This window comes from Bombina bombina, chromosome 5 (genome assembly GCF_027579735.1).
Source record: "Bombina bombina isolate aBomBom1 chromosome 5, aBomBom1.pri, whole genome shotgun sequence".
Lineage (NCBI taxonomy): Eukaryota > Metazoa > Chordata > Amphibia > Anura > Bombinatoridae > Bombina > Bombina bombina.
This window is the reverse complement of record NC_069503.1, coordinates 461521732-461540727: the sequence shown is the minus strand read 5'-3', so window position 1 is coordinate 461540727 and position 18996 is coordinate 461521732. Positions and strand designations below refer to the sequence as shown.

At 39.2% G+C, this 18996-nt stretch overlaps 1 protein-coding gene across 1 annotated transcript in view; it reads right to left on the bottom strand.

Moving 5' to 3' along the window:
* The window catches only part of MYRIP (myosin VIIA and Rab interacting protein), a 587347-nt gene that overhangs the window by 222513 nt on the left and 345838 nt on the right, over positions 1-18996 (bottom strand). The window lies entirely within an intron of this gene.

The window sequence follows — 18996 nt, the reverse complement described above, 5'->3', positions numbered from 1 at the left end:
TAGTAGATTAACCTCGTTCTGAAGAATTTCAAGAGGTCATGACCACATTCAGACTGCTCTTTCTATCCAATATAGAAGCTAAGGAAACTGAATTAAGATAACATAGTATATCTCAGGGCGCACAGGAACGGTCTTATAAAGGATGCAATGGAAACAAGCAAAACAATCTATATATATAAAGGACATCAGGATGACTAAGAGAGAAAGGTTGCAATGTTTTTTATACAATCACATTGCAGATTTCAGCCGCTATTATTAAAGTGATGATACATTTGAGAGTTTTAAAAAAAAACACTAGGATTTACCATCACTAAAAATGAACTGTAGTTTCAGTCAGGATTTATTAAAAAAAAAAAGGGTGCTAAACTCATCCTGTCTGTGCCACGGGAGCTCGCTAAACTCACCGCCTCCGGCCACCTATGGCACAGCGCTCTTTACCATGAGGTGACATTTTCACCTCTAAATCAATGTGCCATGGGCGGCCGGAGGCGCTGAGTTTAGCGAGCTGCCGCGGCACAGACAGGGTGAGTTTAGCACCCTTTTTTAGTAAATGATGACTGAAACTACAGATCATTTTTAGATTTTTAAAACGCTCGGATTCACCATCACTTTAAATTGTTATAGAGGATAATCACAGTTCCAGACTTCTAGGGCTGGTTCTTTAATCCAACTCTTCGAAATGTTGCGGGATCTGCCCAGCATTTAATTGGACTTTTGTCTCCATTAGAACTTAAAGGGTTATGAAACACAAAAAAATAATTTTATGATTCAGACAGAACATAACATTTTAAAAAAACTTTCCAACTTACTTAAATTATCAAATGTGCTTCATTCTATTAGTATCTATTGTTTAAGGAGCAGAAATGCACTACTGGGAGCTAGCTGAGCATATAAGGTGAGCAAATGACAATAGGCATGTAAGTGCAGCCACCAGTCAGCAATTGGCTCCAAGTAGTCCTGAGCCTATCTAGGTATGTTTCAACAAAGGATACCAAGAAAACAAAAAAAAAATAGATAACAGACGTAAATTGGAAAATTGCTTAAAATTGCATGCTCTAGCTGAAACACAATTTTTTTGGGGGGCTTTACGTACCTTTAAGTAGGCGTTTATTACTAAGCATGTCACAATAATTTAAAGGGTTGTTAGAATTGTATAATTTACAAACACGCAATAAAAATACAATGCAACAGCAATTAAACTGAATTTCAAATTATAGGTAGATTTTTTTTTCTGGATAATTTTTTATTTCCCTGCCCACTGTATCATGTGACAGCCATCAGCCAATTACAAACTCATATACATATGCACATGCTCAACAGTAGCTGGTGCCTCAGAAAGTGTGTACATAAAAACACTTTGCACAAATCGATAATGGAAGTAAATTGAAAAGATGATTAAAACTGCAGCTCTATCTGAATTAAACATTTTATGTTAAGACCCTGTATATATTTGACAATATAAAATAAAAACAGGTAGCAATACAATTTGGTTATGGAGACAGAGGTAGCTGGGACATGTTTAGCTATCAAATTCTTCTGAAGTCCTAACAGAGACAAAGTACAACCAAGTGTAGGGCAGACAACACAACATTTAAAATAGTTCCTTTTTATAGTATATAATAATCTATAGATGACTATTTGTGAATGGATCAGAGTATCCAGTTAGCAGACAATGACTGCTGAATTCCTGCACCATTCGTCATGAGGGCAACTTAGTTCAATATTGATAATGACTGACTGTGCTAAATATGTTTGCTTGCAGTCTTCACCCTCAGTCATTAATATCAATTCATGACATGTCTGCACTTAAAGGGACATGGTACTTAAAAGGGTTCTCTGTTCCATCTAAACAATAAAGTCTCAACATTTGTCTTTTAAAAATGGATTTTCCTGGGTGGAATAAACTGTTTTTTTTGTGGTAGGCCCCTGACTCATTTGTACACAGTTAGTGTCATGAGATGCAGGACATATGCAGGACACAGCAATGATGGTACAACTCTATTTTATTACAGAGCATAGCAATACACATCCAGACAGGTTGATTGTACTAAACTAACTGCGACACAGACACCGGACCTAAGCCCCGCCCACATGCTAGTGACATCACATCCTACTATCATCACATCTTCCCCTTTTTCAAAGGCAAAGCATACATTTGCATATATTAAATAACAAGGTACACCAACAGGGTATACAACAACATTTTGTTTTAGAACATTATAAAAACAGATAGATTAGAAAACATGAACAAATAAATTACATCCTGACTTGGACATCGGGGTAGACTACCCTAGTCCACAGTGACCATGGGATTATTCTGCCCATACTTCCGGTCACTGTTCTAGCTAAAGTCAGTCCCTGTATCGGGCCGGAAGCCTCACCACTCTTCCGCTTGATGTAACTTTGCATGAACTGTCCTCTGATACAGAAGATGGTGAACAAGAGTCTGCTGGAGGCAAAGATATATCCCCGCTATGATCTTGCTGAGGGGAAGGCACCTCTCTTAGAACAGGAGATCCCACCGGCGGTGGTACTGAGGTATCCGGTTCCAGACTCTCAGGTACAGGCTGAAGATGTCTTCGGTTACGGCGTGTAACCGTCCCTCCCTCTGTAAGGACTGTGTAAGACCTTGGTTCTGGAGAGCGGCCCACTACCGTAGCAGGCGTCTTCCATTTCTTCTCATCATCCAGTTTAATTCTGACACTTTGGCCCGCTTTCAGTTCCTGTAAAGGCCTGACAGAATGTCTCCTGTCGTAGAAGAAACGATAACCCTTTTTGGCCTCTTCATCCCTCCTAAGGACTTCGTCCCGAGGAACAGGGCCAGGCGGCTTGAAGACACCCACTGAGGGTAAAGTGGTGCGAATCTGGCGTCCTAGCATCAGCTGTGCCGGGCTAAACCCGGTGGCTTGAATGGGCGTCGCCCTGTATGACAAGAGGGCTAGGTACGGTTCAGATTGCTTTAGAATGAATTTTGTTGTTTGAACTGCCCTTTCAGCCATTCCGTTGGCCTGCGGATAATGTGGACTTGACGTGGAATGTACAAAATCATATTCCCTGCTGAAAGCACTGAACTCTGTAGAAGCGAACTGCATGCCATTATCACTCACCAGCTCCATTGGAATGCCCCAGCGGGCGAACAAGCTCTTCAGGCGAATGATAACGGCCTGACTTGTGATATCATTCAGGGGTGCTATTTCCAAATACCTGGAATAGTAGTCGATAACAACAAGAAACTTTTTCCCGTGCAGTTCGCACAAATCAGCAGCTATTTTCTGCCACGGCCCCGCAGGCAGCGGAGTAGACATTAAGGGCTCCCTTCTCTGAGTAGGCCGGCGTTCCCGGCAAAAGGCACATTTAGACACGTGATTTGCAATGTCGGAGCTGATCCCAGGCCACCACACAGCTGTAGCTGCTCTTTCTCTGCACTTTGTAATGCCTAAGTGGCCATCGTGAATCCTGTTTAACATCTCCTTCCTCATGCTGACAGGAATTACAATACGGTCTTGGAACAGCACCAACCCCTCCAGCTCCGTGAGCTGTGACCTCTCTGGCTGGTAAGCATTTAAAGACATCCAGGCTGCCCGGCTCTCGGGCCAGCCATCTCTTATGTACCTTATAACTTCTTGCAGATCTGTGTCCAAATATGTCTCTTTCTTTATCTCTTCCAGTTTCCTTGAAGAAATGGACTTAGAGGCCAGAACTGAATCAACATACACTTTTACATCCGACTCTGTGGAGGATTCTTCAGCAGCAGCCAGCGGGAGCCTGGACAGTGTATCTGCCACAACCAGCTGCTTCCCCGGCACATGCACTGCCTGAACATTGAACCTGAGCAGTCTCATTAAAAGTCTCTGGCATCTCAAGGGTGTTTTGTCGATGTCATAAGAATTGATAAGAGGGACTAGCGGTTTGTGGTCAGTTTCCAGACTAAATTTCTCCAAACCCACTAGATAACACTGAAAGCGCTCACAGGCCCAAACTGCAGCCAGGCACTCTTTCTCAATTTGAGCGTATTTTGACTCCGCAGCCGTCAGTGTGCGGGAACAGTAGGCGATGGGCTGTAGTTTGTTGTCATTCAGCTGCAGGAGTGCAGCCCCCAACCCATAACTGCTTGCATCGGCACTAACCACAGTCTTTTTTGAAGGGTCGTAGAACCCCAGCACTGGGGCAGACCCCAGCAGGGACTTAGCATGCAGGAACGCTTTTTCTTGTGAGGGTCCCCAGACCCAGGCAACATCTTTTCTTAAGCAACTCTGTGATAGGGTGCAAAACTGTAGATAAATCCGGAAGAAACTTGCCCACGTAATTTACAAGGCCCAATATCTGTCTCAGCTCATGTACATCAGAAGGGCTTTTCATCTGTTCGATAGCCCGAATTTTCTCGGGGTCCGGCTTGATGCCATCCCCGTTGATGATATGCCCAAAGTAGCATAATTCAGTTTTCCTAAAATGACATTTTTCTTTATTCAGCTTCAGCCCAGACTCTTTGATAGCCTGCAGCACACAACTCAAACGCTGATCATGCTCCTCCACTGTAGACCCATACACTAGAATGTCGTCCATGACGACTGCTGTGCCCACGTGGCCACTCAGGAGAGAACTCATTTCCCTCTGAAAGATCTCAGGAGCGGAGGATATCCCAAAGGGAAGTCTGCAGAAACAGAACCGACCTACCGGAGTGATAAAGGTAGTCAGTTTGCGGCACTTTGGATCCAGGGGGATCTGCCAAAAGCCGCTAGAAGCGTCTAATGTGGAAAAGAACTTCGCCCCAGCCAACTTCGGGGCTATATCTTCCAATGTCGGCAGCACAAATCTCTCCCTCTTCACTGCCTCATTCAACCTTTTCAGGTCCACACAGATGCGCACCTTTCCGTTTTTCTTTGCAACTGGAACAATGGGGGCACACCAATCAGTTGCTTCAACAACCTCTTCAATAACCCCCATAGACTTCATGCGCATGAGCTCTTTCTCCACTTGAGGCATGAGCGGGAACGGAATTCTACGAGGAGTAGAAATACTATACGGGACTGCGTCACTTTTAAGTGCTATACGGACAGGTTTGCAGCTCAGTAGGCCCAACTCGCCAAACATATCTTCAGAGATCTCATTCACTCTGGCCACGAGGCCCAAGTCACAGGCTGCTTTTCTGCTCAATAAACTGTTAACACACTGACCTCGGATCACATGCACCCACATGGTGAACTTCCTTTGTTTGTACTCACAGCTGGCAAGAAATTTCCCCACACAATCAATGCGGCCACCAGGACTATGAACATTTGTAGTAACCTTCGCCAGCTGGGGCTGTCGAGGCAGTTTCATAAATTCAGCAAAAGACATTACAGTGATATCAGCTCCTGTGTCAATCTTAAAATCAACATTGGCTCCCATTACAGTAAAGGTAACTTTCCAATCTTCCTCTGAGCTTGTCCGTTCCACAACAGACCCCACAAAAGACACTTCCTGACCCTCCTGGTCACTGTCCACCTGCATCTCCTTAATGTATTCAGTTTTACACACCACTTCAAAATGGCCTATTCTGTTACATTTTCTGCATCTTTTATCTCTGGCCGGGCATATAGCACTCTGATCATGAGCCCGGTAGCACCGTGTGCATCGGCCATGTTGCCCCCATCCACTTCTAGGCCTTTCCAGTACTTTAGATCTACCGCTCACACTGTGCCTTTCACTAGTAATTTTCCTAGACTGTTGCACTTCATCCACAATACTCTCAGACCTCAGATCAGCACTTTGCTTTTTCACCAGTTCACTCTGGCGGGCCATCCTAATAGCCCCATCTAATGTTAAATCAGGCTCTAACTGCAGCTTCAGGGAGACTTCAGCATCTGCAATTCCAATAACTATTCTGTCTCTGATTTGCTCTTCTTTAGCAACACCAAACTCACAGAATTCAGCTAATTCATACAGGCTGCGCACAAATGACTCCACAGATTCTCCCACACGCTGATTACGTTTGTGAAAACAAGCTCTCTCATGAATCACATTTCTTTTGGGCACAAAGTGGGCACTGAGTTTATCCATAACTATATCAAAGTTAACTTCTTCCCCTTCTTGGAAAGTAAAAGCATTGAACACTGGCTCTACATCTTTCCCCATAGAGTATAAAAGAGAATTAACTTGTACTTCACCACTCTCCTTGTTCAGTTTGGATGCAATCCTGAAGCGCTGAAACCGCTGACGCCATGTGGGCCAAGCTGCAGGCTGAGAAAAGTCAAAAGGCTCAGGTGGGGTAAACTTTGACATCGTTATCATCAGAAACAGAAGCGTAGTCCAGAACTTCTGACACCATGTCATGAGATGCAGGACATATGCAGGACACAGCAATGATGGTACAACTCTATTTTATTACAGAGCATAGCAATACACATCCAGACAGGTTGATTGTACTAAACTAACTGCGACACAGACACCGGACCTAAGCCCCGCCCACATGCTAGTGACATCACATCCTACTATCATCACAGTTAGTTCCTGTCATATTTAAACACTTTTAAAGGGACAGTAAAATCAAAAATAAAGGGGCAGTAAACTTACAAACTAATGTTATATAATTCTGCAGCTTTATACATTAAATTATTGCAAATAAATTATATGTAAAAGCTCCTTTTACCAGTACGCCGCTCTTTGCTCTACTGAGTGGGTCTGGTTTTTCCACAGCGCATCCAGGAACACCGTCTAGTCACATTAAAATGAATGTAGCTTGCTCCTGCTCTGGTCTAGTATCATTTCCGTCGCACGCTGTCAGCATTTATCATTGCACCAGGTGAAATGCTGGTGCAATGCCGCCCCCTGCCGCTAGCAGGGGGTGTCAATCAACCCGATCATATCCGATCGGGCAGATTGATGTCACCACCTCAGAGGTGGCGGACGAATTAGGGAGCAGCAGTCTTAGGACCGCTGCTTCCTAACTTCCGCTTTAGGCGGACCTGAAGCGGAGTGGCTCAGAAGCAGCATCCGCTGCTTCATAAATCGACCCCCAAGGCATTAGAAGTCGTGTGTGGATTTCCTTGCTCACATTCTAACATATTGCATGATAGCATTTTTGTATTGCATGTATACCTAGATTGTTCAATAAATCTAATAATTACAAATCAGTAGATAAAATGTATTATTTGTTGTCACATTATTAATGTATGCAGAAAATGAGTAGGTATAAAATATCTAACAATATATATATTAGTTACATTTTATTATTTTCCCAGGGGGGCGTAGCTTCCTCCCCTTCACTACCGGGAATTTCAGAGAAAAACTTGCCCAAAATACCAGAGAATATTTAGCATTTTTTTGCTAACACTCCATTCAAACAGAAATAGAGCCTTATTTTTTTATTTAATTATCAAAACTATTTTTAGTAAAAACCCAATGTATTGATCTAGGCTCATTTTGGTATATTTTATGCCACCATTTCACCGCCAAATGCGATCGTATATAAAGAAAAAAAAAACTTTTTCACAAACTTTTGGTTCTCACTGAAATGATTTACAAATCGCTTGTGCAGTCATAACACAAATGGTTGTAAAAGCTTCTCTAGGATCCTCATTGTTCAGAAATAACAGACATGCATGGATTTGCCATTGTTTTTTAGGAATTAGAACTGCAAATTGCCGCTGCGCACCACACTTCTGAAATTCCGCGCAGTGAATGGGTTAATTAGTTAGCTTGCAAGGGTAAAGTTATTTTTTAGGGTAATGTTATTGTAGTGTAGGTACTACTCTCCCACCCTTCTTTCCAAAAAGCTCTCTTATCCCCCCCAGCTTACCACCAAACTGTCTGCCAGTACCTAGCTTAGCTTAATCTCTTTATTTTATTTTATTTATTTATTTATTAATAAAAAAAAATCTGTAGTTAAAGGGGTCCCCCCTTCCAATTGAGTTTTTTTAGGGCCCCCTCCCCCAATCATATGCCTCTTTGCAGCATCCATTCCCCGCCCTTCTTTTCTATAGCGTAGAGAACCCATCCTTTCCACCCCCTCCCACCACTCCCCAGATTTTTTTAATAGCCACAAAATGTACTATTCATTTAATTGATTTTCATAAAACTGAACATTGTTCTTTAGTCTAACCACTAGATGGCATCTGTGTGTTGTTTTATTAAAGCTCGAGTTCTCCAAGAATTAGCTCATAGGATATCAACTTGCAATAAGAAATTCTATAATATCTATGAGCATTTCCTTATTTCACTATTTCCTTTCTATTCTATTTCAAATATATAGAAATATTTCTCTATTCTATTAGAGTTAAACAATTTGGGGTCAATCACAATCTTTTAGAAAAGTTATCTAAAGACTTTCAATCGGAAACCCCCATTAAAGTCTGAGGGAATTTTTGCCGAAAAAAAAAAGCAGAAAGATACTAGTGCATTGCTGGTCTGGAGCTGAATTTAACTATGCGTTGAATCACTTTACCAAGGTTAAAAACATGGCACTCTGCAAGCAATAGTGTAATTATTTTATTATAGCCCTTCTATGTCTCTTAAAGGGATACGGAACCTACATTTTTTCTTTCATGATTCAGATAGAGCATACAATTTTAAACAACTTTCTAATTTACTCCTATTATCATTGTTTCTTCATTCTCTTGCTATCTTTATTTGAAAAGGCAGGAATGTAAGCTTACAAGTCAGTCCATCTTTGGTTCAGCACTTGAGTAATGCTTGCTCAGGGTGCTGAACGAAAAATGGGCCCACTCGTAAGCTTTCAAATAAATATAGCAAGAGAACAAAGAAAAATTGATAATAGGAGTAAATTAGAACGTTCCTTAAAATGGAATGCTATATCTGAATCATGAAAGAAAAAAACTTAGGTTCAGTATCCCTTTAATTAAATCTGGGTTTGCCAGTTAGTAATAAGCCATGGCAAATAAATGTTATTTCCCCAATAGATGGCAGTAAGTTAACATGAAAATGCACAATATAATTTTAATAAAATAAGCGACAATAATCCCCATTGTTAATGTGTCTTCTCATAGACAGGTGCCTAATCAAATAAACCAGCTTATTATTCCTTACATCTGAAAAGATACATCACAAGTTTTGAGCCAAAAGTTATTCTGATCTCATATATTTGCAATTAAGCGCACAGCGGCACGTCATATTAACAAGCTATCAATAAGGCTGTATCTCAAAACAGAAACCTAGGTAAGCTAAAAATAAATTCCCACTGTGTTCTGCTTGTTCTATTCTACAGTTTGAATTCAATAATATCATATATATATTTGGTATCCATGAAGGTTACAATACATTGATTAAATGTATGTGAATATATTTCAATACAAATATTGTACCACTGTCCTGGTTATAAAATATTCATATATTCATGAATACATAATTATATACAGTATTTAGTATTGCAGTGAAATAAGATTCCATAACTAGTATTGTTCTGATGTCTCTTAAAGATCTATTGAAAACAAGTTTAAACAGGGTGGTGAATCATTTTCAAATTCAAAACATTTAAATTCATTAAAAAACGGATTTTCTAATATTTTTCAAATGACATTGTGCTAAGAGACACTGTAGTCAATTATTATTGGTTATCAATATAAAAGAGCTATATATTTATTTATTTTTTCAACTAAGGATACACACAGAACCAAGCAAATGAGATAATATGAGTAAACTGAAAAGTTGTTGAAAAATACATGTTCTCTCTTAATTATGAAACTTTAATTTAACGGTGCCTTTAAGTCAGTTACATTATGTTAATGGGGTGCAGAAAAGCATAGTGTGCAGTTTACAAACAAGTCCAGTGAATGGCATTTGGATTTCACGGCAACGCAACATGCTACCAAGCAGAAAATAAGTATAGGAAAAAGGAATAGAATAAAATAGCATGGTTCACTACACTGCAGCAAAGCATAAAATAAAAGTTGTAAAAGCTGTTAAATACAGTGCTCTTAGGAAATGTACCAGCGACACACAGAATGACATAGTATTCAATCAAAGTGGCAAGCTTTATTTTGAAACAGTAACGAATTAGCCCTTAAAGGGAAGTCTGTTTTACATTTTTTTTTGTTTCATTTTGTTAAGGGTCTAATAGAGCAGCTTTTCCCTTAAAGTGTTGCTAGGAAACAGCTATAATAGCTGCTGTCAGTTTATTGCCTATGCTAAGTAGAGCACTTTTGCTGCAAAGATCATGTGGCAGTAGAACTTAAGCTTTGTAATGGTAGCTCCCTTATCTAGCAGCAGGAAGTGGCTTTCTAAGCGCTCTTTTAGCAAGAAAACGAGTAAGTTGCTAGCTGTTTAACACAATATGTTTCATTTTATGTTTTGGTTTCATATCCCTTTAATAATATAAAATGACACCATAACAGTCTTCATATATATTAAAATCAAATATTTGCAAAAATGTTTGCATTGACAATTAAGGGCCAGATTACAAGTGGAGCGATATTTAACACTCTCACTCGAAAGCTAACTCCACTAAAAGTAAGCTTTTTGCGCTCCCCGGTTAGCACTCATATTACAAGTTAAAAGTAAACTTTTTGCTTACGCGCTAACCCAACGTGTGTAAAAACCAGAAGTTAGAATATCGCACTTGCAATAACGTATTCCGCCATAAAAGTCAATGGAGAAAAACATACTCTATTACTAACGTGCAAACCCAATCGCATATTTTCAAGTTCTCTAACCTGACATGAAAATATTAATGTTTCACATTTCAATGTTATTCACATAGCAGAATATGATCTATTTATTCATAAATACATATTTCTACATGTATCTGATGTTTTTTTGCACAAATAAATATCAATACCTACATATATATATATATACACAAAGGAGAGCACTCTCACTTAGTATAGCAACTGCCAGGGTGCCAGTATAGGATAAGTATAGCAGAACAAAAACTTGCACTCTCTGGTATTTTTAAAATTCAATCTTTTACTGTGAGAAGTAGTGATGTTTCGGGGACAAAGTATCCCCTTCCTCAGACTCTCTGAGGAAGGGGATACTTTGTCCCTGAAACATCACTACTTTTCACAGTAAAAGATTGAATTTGAAAAAGACCAGAGAGTGCCAGTGTTTGTTCTGATATATATATATATATATATATATATAAAATCAATGTAAATATTTGCATAGGAAATTAGCACATCTAGGCAAGATTCCCCGCTTGCTTTTCCCCAGAAATACCTCATATACAATTTTACCAATGCACAAGACAATTCTGAGTAAGATATGCAAATTAGATATGCAAATTCTCAGTTTTTTTGCTTCAAAATACTGTTTTAACACAGCGATCCTTTTAAAAGGATCGCTGTGTTAAAACAGTATTTTGAAGCAAAAAAACTGAGAATTTGCATATCTAATTTGCTGGTCAGATAATGCACCACTTTGCCCAGAAAATTGTTGCAGTTACAAATGTTTAGGCATTATCATGCTTATTTATTTTGTTTGTATTGGTATTATACATAAAAGTGGAGAGAAAAAGCTAAATCTGACACATTCCACGCAAAACTCCAAAAATGGACTGGACAAATTTATTGGCACCCTCAATTTAATATTTGGTAGCACGCCCCTTGGAAAAAATAACTGAAATCAATTGCTTCCTGTAACTCCAGGTCTATCAGATTGGAATGGATTCCTTTTCCCAACTCCTGTTTTGAGATCTCTCCACAGGTGCATTATGGGATTGAGATCTGGACTCATTGCTAGTGTGATAATCACAAACAATTTAATTGAGAAATACTTTTAATATGAAAAAATAAAGGTTTTGTTGCTCTATTCTTATAATAAGCAAGCGAAAATGATTTATTAAGCTTGCTTATATAAGGTGAGACATTAATTTTGTAATTGAGTAAATTTAAATGGGACTTCACAAAAATGAAAATATATATATATTGGCAACAGGAAAGAATGTAAACAAAACTTTAAATGTAGTTCTGAGCAACTTTGATGAGACAATGTTTTAATGAAAGAGTTAATGATGATTAAAGCAGTTCCAGTAAATCCAAGAAATATACTGCTAAGTTTAAGTAGAGGTAATTTCTTCATGCACTCACACATTCACGCAATAAAATATATATACAGTCCAGACATAATAGCTTGTAACCCAAACCGCTGTAGACAGAGTAAGATGAGCAACTTCAATATCAATATAGAATCGTTATATAACAAACAATGGAGTTTCAGGATAAACCGTAATATAAATATCTTATTGGAGCGTGGAGAGCGGTACTTATCTCAAACTGTAGCGGTGGTTGAAGCGTGGAGAGCGGTAATGCCTTTGAGAAGGCTAACAGTGAGGAAGTAGGCAGCTCTTAGATCCGATGTCTGTTTGGTGTGAGCGCGACTTCGGCGTGAGGAAAGAAGATCCGCTAGGCGTAAGAATCCGGAAGATGGATCCCGGTCTGGATAGGAGAAACAGCAGATACCCAGCGGGTATCGTATAGTGCAGCAAATGACGTGAAAGACTTAGAGAGAAAGTAGCTTCACAGAGTAGCAAGGTAATCTGTGAGAATCAGCTTTAATTTTCAGGCCCTGATTGAGGGTTAAGTACTTCCTTAAATAGGAAGGAAGTGCTTATGCAGTTTCAGATTTAAAGGGATATCACATGCCCCCCTCCTCAGGGAATCACCCCCGGGGATTCCGAATGAGGTTTGAGTGGATATTTCTTATGGAAAGACCTGATCAATCGGGGTGAATGGACTTCAGAATGGATGAGCCAAGAGTTTATTCCTGTGTATCCTAGAATCCAGTATGGATTCTACCTCAAATTCTTCTTGATGATCCACCATGATAGGAGGTGGTGGAATGGAAGAAGTATGGTCTTTGATTGGAAATGGTTTCAACAATGAGATATGGAAAGAAGGATGTATTTTATAGTCTTTAGGTAATTTAAGCCTAACCACGTTGGAATTGATTACTTGTTCTATTGGAAACGGACCCAAGAACTGATTTGCAAGTTTCTTGCTAGGAACTTTGAGTTTAAGATTCTTTGTTGATAGAAGCACTAAGTCCCCAATCTTATAATCAGGACCCTTTCTATGTTGTAGGTTATAATATGTCTTTTGATATTGTTTAGCTTCTTTTAGATGTCTTTTTAGGACTTTTAACCTTTCTTGGAGGTTGAATGTAAATTCAGTTGCTGTGGGAGAGTTTACTGATTTATTAGAAAGAGATATAGTGTTAGGGTGATAACCATATGTTGCATAAAAGGGGGAAGTTTTGATAGAGGCACTTATTGAATTATTGTATGTGAATTCGGCCATGGGGAGAAAAACTGTCCAATCGTCTTGGAGATGTGAGATGTAACAACGTAAGAATTGCTCTATGGTCTGATTAAGTCTCTCTGTTAGTCCATTTGTCTGGGGATGGAAAGCAGTGGTATAAAGGTGGTCAATCTTTAACAGTTTACAAAGAGATCTCCAGAAAGAAGATGTAAATTGTGTTCCCCTGTCGGTAATTATGTTGGAAGGTAAACCATGTAGTCTGACTATCTGGTCAATAAATACTTTAGCCGTAGTCATAGCTGAGGGTAATCCCTTAAGAGGGATGAAATGAGCTAGTCTGGTTAAATGGTCAACTATTACCATGATAGTATTATATTGTTGAGCAAGTGGAAGTTCAACAATGAAATCCATGGCTATGTATTCCATGGTTTATCCGGGATAGGCAGAGGTGTGAGTAGACCAATTGGTATCTTATGTACTAATTTATTTCGGGCACAATTCTCACATCCTGATACATAGTCATAAATGTATTTATTCATGCCAGGCCACCAGAAATTACGTCTGGTTAGGTCAATGGTTTTTTGAATTCCAGGATGACCGGACATAGTATCATCATGGGTGTGTGCGAGTATTGAAGGTCTCATACTCTTAGGTATATACAATTGACTGTTATGGTAATATAGTCCAGATTGAGAATTTTTAAAACAAGACTGGTGAGGTATTGAATCTTGTTTTAAAGCCTTATGAACTTCTTGTTCTATAGGTGTCAGGACGCCTATGATTTTTTCAGGAGGGATAGTAAAATTAGGTGGTTCATGAGTCAAACTTTCGTATATACGCGATAAAGCATCGGCCTTAGTATTTTGACTGCCAGGTTTGTAGGTAATTATAAAGTTAAAACGGTCTAAAAATAAAGACCATCTTGCTTGTCTGGCTGTCAAAGTCTTGTTCTTTTTTAAATATTCAAGATTCTTATGGTCAGTAAAAATAATGAACGGGAGTTTAGATCCTTCTAGGAGGTGTCTCCATTGTTCTAAAGCATTCTTTATTGCTAACAATTCTTTGTCACCCACACTATAGTTACATTCTGCACTAGTTAGGGTTCTTGAATAAAAGTCTATGGGGTGAATTTCCCCATTCTCACCATGTTGTTGGGTGAGTACTGCACCTATGCCTGTATTAGAGGCATCTACTTCAAGTTGGAATTGAAGATCGAAGTTGGGCAGTGATAAGATTGGAGCTGTAGAAAATAACTCTTTAAGTTTATCGAAGGTTTCTTGGGCTTTTTCAGAGCATTTGAATCTTTGATTAACACTAGTTAGTTGTGTCAGTGGTCTAACTATTGAAGAGAAATTTTTAATAAACTTTCGATAGAAATTAGCGAAACCTATAAAGCGTTGTAGCGCTTTCACAGTAGTGGGAGCAGGCCAATCTTTAATGGCAGACACTTTTTCAGGATCCATTTGTACTTGGTTAGGAGTTATTATATAACCTAAAAATTTTATCTTAGAGACGTGGAATACGCATTTTTCTAATTTAGCGTATAATTTGTGCTGCTTGAGACGAGTGAGCACCCATCTTACGTGCTTTTCGTGTTCAGTGGGAGATTTGGAGTATATTAAGATATCATCTAAGTAGATTATAACACAGATGTCCAAGAGGTCGTGGAATATTTCATTAATAAAATGCTGGAAGGTTGCAGGAGCATTGCTTAGGCCGAAGGGCATTACATTGTATTGAAAAAGCCCATAACGGGTTCTAAAGGCGGTTTTCCATTCGTGACCATCTTTCATACGGATAAGGTTGTAAGCCCCCTTAAGATCAAGTTTTGAATAGATTGTAGCTTCATTTAACCGTTCTAATAATTCGGGTATGAGGGGTAGAGGATACCTGTTTTAATAGTTATTTCATTTAAAGCTCTGTAGTCAATAATAGGTTTTATTGTACCGTCCTTATTACGTACTAAGAACATTCCAGCAGCAGCTGGAGATGTTGAATGGGATATAAATCCTTTTCGGAGATTGTCGTCGAGGTAGGAACGTAAGTAAGTAAGTTCTTCTTGTGATAGTGGGTATATTTTGCCGTGAGGTATTTGAGAGCCAGGTATCAAATCAATTGGACAGTCAAACTCCCTATGAGGTGGGAGATTTTCTGCCTCTTTTAGATCAAACACCTCTGCCAGATCCTGATAAATTTCTGGTAGTTCTGTTTCTATAGCAGAGATTAACTGAAATGGGAAACATGTTTTTAAACAGAATGGTGATTCTAAAGTTACCTGTGGAGTGGACCAGTCTATGCTGGGGTTATGTTTTTGTAACCATGTAAAACCTAAAATGAGAGTATGCATGTGGATGGAAATTAGGTCAAAAGACAGATATTCTGTATGTCCATTGTCAGTTGTCACTAGTAAAGGTATCGTTTGATGGGTAATGGGACCATGTTGTATGAGTGAGCCATCAATGAGTTTAACAGAGACTGGTTGTGCCTTGCAAACAATAGGGATTTTATTTAATTCAACAAAAGAAATATCTATATAATTTCCGGCTGCCCCAGAATCGATCAATGCGTTAGACCGTACGTTTTTCCGATCCCACTGTAAAGAAAGGTTGAGAGTCAGTTGAGGTTTTTGAGTGAAGTATAAAATATTATGTTTTGAATGAATCTTACCCTTCTTCTGCCTTTGAAGAATTGGGCAATTAGTAACGGAGTGTTCTTTTTGCCCACAGTATAAGCAAAGATTCTCGGATCTGCGTCTGACCTTTTCTTCGGGTGTTAAAGGTCCCTTTATGGCTCCAATCTCCATTGGGGTCTGATTCGATGTACCCTTTTCCTGGTTTGATGTGTAAAGATATGGACGTCTTGGTGTACCATCATAAGTAGCTCTCTCAGCCTTCCTTTCACGTAGTCGGCGATCCAGGGTAGTACTTAATTTCATGAGTCCGTTCAGAGATTCGGGCATCTCCAAACGGGACAACTCATCTTTTAATGTTTCCGAAAGTCCCAGTCTGAATTGGTTCTTCAAACTAATTTCATTCCATTTGGAATCATCAATCCGCATTTGGAATTCGGTAATGTAGTCTTCTACGTTCCTTTTACCCTGTTTTAGGGATCTCAATTTCGTTTCTGCCGTTATCTGAGAGTGAGAATCCTCATTTAACGATGTCATGGCCAAAAAAAATTCTTCCAGGTAATACAAAATTGGATGGTTACTCTCAAAATATCTATTAGCCCATGAGCGAGGCTCCCCCTGGAGGAAGGAGATAGTGGTACAAACCTTGATTCTCTCAGAGTGATAAGTCTTAGGCCTAAGTGAGAAAAGTAAATTGCAAGCATTTTTAAAGTCTCTATATTCACTTCGTTTACCAGAAAAGGGTTGTGGGTAATTAATGTGAGGTTCAGGGACTTCTGAGCTCTTCACTGGTAAACATTCTTTTACTAAAGTTTTAAGTGCTTTATTTTCTGTTTGCACCTCTGTTAAGGCCCTGGCTAAATATTCCAATTTTTGATGGATATTAGTGAATTCATTCTTTATTTCATTAGGATCCATCTTTGATTTTATACAGGTTATGACCTTTTTTGGCCTGAAAATTCTGTGATAATCACAAACAATTTAATTGAGAAATACTTTTTAATATGAAAAAATAAAGGTTTTGTTGCTCTATTCTTATAATAAGCAAGAGAAAATGATTTATTAAGCTTGCTTATATAAGGTGAGACATTAATTTTGTAATTGAGTAAATTTAAATGGGACTTCACAAAAATGAAAATATATATATATTGGAAACAGGAAAGAATGTAAACAAAACTTTAAATGTAGTTCTGAGCAACTCTGATGAGACTATGTTTTAATGAAAGAGTTAATGATGATTAAAGCATTTCCAGTAAATCCAAGGAATATACTGCTATGTTTAAGTAGAGGTAATTTCTTCACGCACTCACACATTCACGCAATAAAATATATATACAGTCCAGACATACTAGCTTGTAACCCAAACCGCTGTAGACAGAGTAAGATGAGCAACTTCAATATCAATATAGAATCGTTATATAACAAACAATGGAGTTTCAGGATAAACCGTAATATAAATATCTTATTGGAGCGTGGAAAGCGGTACTTATCTCAAACTGTAGCGGTGGTTGAAGCGTGGAGAGCGGTAATGCCTTTGTAGTAGTAGCAGCTCGTAGATCCGGTGTCTGTTTGGTGTGAGCGCGACTTCGGCGTGAGGAAAAAAGATCCGGTAGGCGTAAGAATCCGGAAGATGGATCCCGGTCTGGATAGGAGAAACAGCAGATACCCAGCGGGTATCGTATAGTGCAGCAAATGATGTGAAAGACTTGGCAAAAAAGTCTAGAGAGAAAGTAGCTTCACAGAGGAGCAAGGTAATCTGTGAGAATAAGCTTTAATTTTCAGGCCCTGATTGAGGGGTAAGTACTTCCTTAAATAGGAAGGAAGTGCTTATGCAGGTTCAGATTTAAAGGGATATCACAGCTAGTCAATTCAGTCCTCTCCAGCACTTTGTCTTAAACCATTTCTGGGTGCTTTTTAATGTGTGCTTTGGGTCATTGTCCTGCTGCAAGACCCATGACCTCTGATGGAGACCCAACTTTCTGACACTGGGCCCTACATTGCACCACATAATTCTTTAGTAGTTTTCAGATTTCATAATGCCATGCACAGTCATAGTCAAGACATCCAGTGCCTGAAGCATCAAAGCAACCCCACCATGTTTGAATGTAGGGACTGTATTCTTTACCAAAAAGCTGTAATTTTGTTTCGTCTGTCCACAGCACATTCTCCTAAAAGGATTTTGGCTTCCTCAGGTAAGTTTTGGCAAACTCCAATCTGGCTTTTTTATGTTTCTGTGTCAGCAGTGGGGTCCTCCTGGGTCTCTTACCATACCGTCCTTTTTCATTCAGATGGTGACGTATAGTGCAAGCTTTTACATTTGTACCCTGTGCCTGAAGGTCAGCTTGAATTTGTCTGGAAGTTGATCGAGGTTCTTTATCCACCATTCGAACAATCCTTCATTGCAATCTTTGATCAATTTTTCTCTTTCGTCCACACCCAGGGAGATTAGCTACAGTGCCATGGACTGTAAACTTCTTGACAATGTTGCACACAGTGGACACAGGAACATTAAGATCTCTGGAGATGGACTTGTAACCTTGAGATTGTCCATGCTTTTCCACAATTCTTTGCTGCTCTTTCTCTTCCCCATGCTCAGTGTGGCACACAGAGACACACAACAGAAAGATTCAGTCAAGTTTTCACCTGTTAATTGATACTGGTGAGTTTAATTACAATTACAGGAGCATCACAAACTTGGAATGCAATTATTTCTTACAATTTTGAGAAGGTGCCAATAGTTTTGTCCAGTCACTTTTTGGAGTTTTACGTGGAATGTGTCAGATTTGACTTTGTATTGGTGTCATACTAATACAAACTAATGGCTAGATTTAGAGTTTTGTCGGTAAAGACCTGCGTTGCTAACAAGCCTTTTTTTTTCAGCGCACCCTTAAGACAACGCTGGTATTACGAGTTTTCTGAATGGCTGCGTTAGCCTCAGAAAAGTGAGCATTGAGCCAAATTTAGGTCCACTTCAACCCTCAATACCAGCGTTGCTTACGGTAGCGGTAAGCTGGAAAAACATGCTCGTGCACGATATCTCCATAGGAAACAATTGGGCTGATTGGATGAGCCAATAGAATTGACCTCGCATTCTATTGGCTGATCCAATCAGCCAATCGGATTGAACTTCAATCCGATTGGCTGATTAAAACAACCAATCAGATTTTTCCTACCTTA